Source organism: Numida meleagris, chromosome 5, assembly GCF_002078875.1.
Source record: "Numida meleagris isolate 19003 breed g44 Domestic line chromosome 5, NumMel1.0, whole genome shotgun sequence".
Taxonomy (NCBI): Eukaryota; Metazoa; Chordata; class Aves; order Galliformes; family Numididae; genus Numida; species Numida meleagris.
In genome coordinates, this window is record NC_034413.1 from 5,811,592 (window position 1) to 5,815,930 (window position 4,339).

Genomic DNA, 4,339 nt, shown 5'->3' on the forward strand with positions numbered 1-4,339 from the left:
GTTTGGAACCTAGAATACTTCCCTTGTAAAGGTCACATCTTCTACTGAGATGAAAGAAGCCAGGGAGAGGAATTGGGGTTTTTACATCTATGGATGCAGCAGATAACAGTGACCAGTGCCAGTCTTCTGTTTGCTAAATCACAGCATCTCCTAAGGATTGTTCCAAAGGGAGCATACTGGGAAATATTCAAGGGCTCAAGTGTTTAGCTTTGTAGATCAGCCTCCCATTTCCTGCAGAATAGATACTGTTTTGGTGTTTAGCCTCTCTGTCTAGCAGAGCTAGAATAAAATAAAACAATGTTAAAACCTAGAAATGTTGGCTAGCAAAGGTTGCCTCTCACAAGCTATGGCAGAAGGTTATTCTGGTTTGTGCTTGTGCTAGAGGGTTTTTAAAAGTGCCAAATCAATGCATATTCCATTCATTTCATCTGCAGCTCTGAGGGACGGCTCAGGAGTGGCCAATTGCAGGAAAAGGTTCTTTAAAACGTGTCAAACCTTTTGATTGCAGACGGCCACTTAGCAATTTCAGGTTTTGGGAAATGAGTTAGCGCCATTAGGCGAGATGGGTTCTTCTTTATTGCAGTCCCTTCCAGCAAGGTTTGTTCTCACAGCACATAAGCAATTTTGCTTAATTGCCCTGTGAAAGTGCATGATGTTAGGAAATGGATCGTTGTACGCTGGCTCAAATGCATTTGAGTGTTGTGCTGCGTGAATATCACTTCCTTGCAAGAAAACATCAGTTTTGTTCAGAAAACAGTAACGTGTGTGGCAGTGAGGATTACCTGCATTTGATAACACCGCAGAGAAACATTGGCTTGTGTTTGGCTCCTGATTTCCCATAAACATGGATTTCTGGAGTTTCTGTTTTTTTTCCATTTCTTATTTTTGCATCTTATCACTTCCACCTGCTGTACATATTTCTGCTTGGAACTGTAAGGGCTTATCCAGTGTTTTCATACCATTTCTCCAATTTGTCCAGCTTGTTTGAGTTTCCACCCCTGTCATTAATATACTTGCATCTCTTCCCATCTTAGTGTTTTGTAGAGCTTTAACAGTACAGATTCCAGTTGCACCTACCAGGATGTTATAAAAGCATTTTGAACATAGCCAGATCCACGACAATTGTAGTGAAAATGCTAAGTCACGGCTTGAACCAGTGATTGAGCACCTGGTGGGAAGGCAGGGCCAACCCAGGGGAGCTCAGGTGCATGCAGTGCACTGAGTGACCAGAACAAGTGGAGCCAGGATCCACTCCTTGCCAGACTTCATTTAAGGGTTGGCAGTGGAGGTGAGGGTCTCTTGCTAGAGATCTTTATATGCTTAAGGTCTTCTGAAGGTAAGCAGCTTTCTTTCCCTTGTTTTTGTGGTTGTTGCATTTGAGCAAATTCTCATTTTTTGTGGCCTAGGACCTTGCTGTGCTTTCTGTCACGTTATAATAGTTAATTACAGGGTTTTGATTATGAGCCACTGGTTACAGCTACTTTTTGCTTAGCACAAGGGGTTTGTTCAGTCTGTTTGACCTGTGCAATATCAGCGTTTCAAGTAGAACTTCCGTTTCGACCTTTTGAATGAAAAAGTCTTTAGCAAATATATCAATAGCCATTCTGTGATTTTTAGATGATGTCTATTGTTTTCCCTCTATCCAGACCTTCAACCCATTCATAAAAAGAAATGAGTTTGCTCTGAGAGGATTTGCAGTTGACAAATCCATTCTGGCTCTTAATCATTTCCTTGTTTTCTTTCATACGCTCACAAAGATTTTATTCATTCTAGGGTTTTTCTGGCATTTGAAGGTAAGCTGACTGATACACAAATCCCTGATTAGTCTTTTCCTTCCTTTCTTAGAAACTGAATACGTTTGCCCTTTTCGAGCCTTCTGATGCTTATTGACGCTCCCTGACTTCCCTCAGATAACCATGAGAGGTTCTGACATTACTTCTGCCACCTCCTTGTTTGGGTTCCTGAGATAAATCCATCAGGCTCAGGCAGTGTGAAAACTTCGGAATACCTTCAGTGTGCTGACATTTCCTTTTGTGCTTCTGGGGAGAGATCCCAATGCTCTATTGCTGCTGCTGCTTACATCTGCCATTGTCCACCCTTCAGCTTTTCACTCAGATACACAAAATAAGGCACTGACTGTTTTAGCCTTTTTTCTTTTTGTGCTGATGACTTTTATTTTCACTTGCCAGAAAATCAGTGCTTTGCTTGGTTCCCTTCTCTCTGTGCATTGTTGTAATTGACTCCTGCTAGTCCTGATGTTACTTGTTCAATCTCATCCCAAGCCTTTGCAGAGAGAAAGCTTTAAAACAGTATGCTTATGTCATTTTCATGCTTGCCTTAGCAGCCTGATCCTTCTTATAGGCACCTTTTCTGTATTTTAAACTGAATGACGAACTCATGACTTCTTCCCACTTTCCCAAACTTTCTCCCATGTCTCTGGTTGGCTCACCAAGTTGTTATTCTAAGTCTGCTAATGCCCCTGCTCAATTCAGAGTTGGAAAATATGAAATTTTATTGTTTCTTTGTGGTCTGATGCTGCCCTCTTTCTTAGAGAATAAGACAAATGTTCATTAAGGGATAGGGCAGAGCAGCTGTTGCATTCCCCTCTGGTGCTGGCTTTTCTTGCAGTCTAGCTGCAGGAGCAGTACAGACATGTTATGTGACTCTTCCCAGGGAAGGTTTTCCTGGGCTTTCCTAACAGCAAGGGCAAAGAAAAGGGGGGGGGGTTTCATGAACAAACACAGACCTAAAACTCAATGCTGGGAAAACTCTGTGATGTTTGCTTACAGTGCAGCCCTTTATGTTTTCAGGCCCATTTTAACAGCCTGAAAACATATTCGGGTGCTCAAATTTAATTACCCATTTGAGTAATTAAAGTGATTACAGCTGTCTCAAAAGCTTTTCTCTCTGTTTTACAGTGAACAAATGAGTCTTCTTACACAATCACAGCTATGGGGTCACGCATTTTGGTACTCCGAGGCAGAAAATACCTCTTAAAATTCTCCGAAATGCAGCTGTCTACTCTTCCGTTGCTTGATGCAGTATCTTTTTTTTTTTTCCTGACCATGTGTTCAATGCACGGGGACCATTCAACGGTGCTCTTCCACTGCCACCTTCTGGCCGCGGGCAGTGGGACATCAGCTGCACGACCCATTGGAGTTGACCTGATACGAGCAGGGTGGTAATGAAAGGATGGATGAACCTGAAAAGCTAATAAACAAGCGATTCAGTTTTTCCTTTCCTTCTGCAGAAGGAAGAAAAAAAAAAAACAAAAAACAAAACAACACCACCAACACACAAGAATGAAAACCAGAACACAAGCAGCAAAAAAATACCTCACACTGTAACTGTCTCCAGTTGGCCAGAACTCAAAATCTAAGGGTCAATTTTGCATATACAAAATGAAAATTTCCCCCCAAATACTTTTACTCATTTTAGAAAATCCTGATGTGTGGAGGAAAAGGTGTATGGGTCTCTACTGTATGTTGCAGTCTGGGGCTTTAGTGAAAATCCTGCTGTTTTGACCTAGACAACGTGAGATAACCACAGCAAAGGCATTTTTGGTCAGACATGTCTCACTTCTGAGCTGTTATGAGTGCATTAACATTATTAACCTGAAATTGGAGGAAGGGTTTAGGTCTCCCAGTGGCTTGCTCTGCCTCATGCCCAATCAGAAGAGGAGAGTGTTACACCAGCACAAATCATCTATTAAAGTTGAGATGCTTTTTCTAGTTTACATTGCTTTAGGATTGTGCCTGTATGTTAGGGTCATAGTGTGATGCAGGTTCATAGGGTCACACAATCCTTCCCTCCCATGGTTTGTTCTGCACTATGCTATGGGCTGTGCCAAGCAGCCGTGCAGTGCTGGGGTGCTTTGCAGAAAGCACTTGATTGCTTTATGATGTGTAAGCCAACTGCTGACTCCAGCAGCGCTGCACTGAGTGACCTTGGTAGTGACAACAAATGCATACAGTGTTCCCCAGCAATATCTGCCAGCCAGGATGCAAGGGCACTGAGAGCTGGGCCTGCTGACCTCACTGCTGCCTCCACTTCTGTGTGGGGCTGTTGTACAAGGGAAGGAAAGTCTGTCCACCACTGCCAGGTCCCGTTCTTCTTCTAACTTGCTGAGGGCAGCAGGGGAGACCTTTCTTCCTCCCTCCACTTCTCCAAACCCCTCTCCATCTGGAACAGAACCCAGCTCTGAATCCCACCTCTCTATTTTGCAAATCTAGTTTTTCTCAGGCTGTGGAAACATGGCGTATACATGGTTGTAGTTTGGGTCTGTTTTTCAGGTGTAGCCAGGTTTATTCTGTAAACTCAGATGAAAGCAGACGAGCTT

At 43.0% G+C, this 4,339-nt stretch overlaps 1 long non-coding RNA gene across 1 annotated transcript; it reads left to right on the top strand.

The window, feature by feature from the left end:
- LOC110400568 lies at positions 919–3,590 on the top strand. Its single transcript, XR_002439940.1, has 3 exons — positions 919–1,336; positions 1,774–1,793; positions 1,911–3,590. It is a non-coding gene; the product is annotated as an uncharacterized LOC110400568 (long non-coding RNA).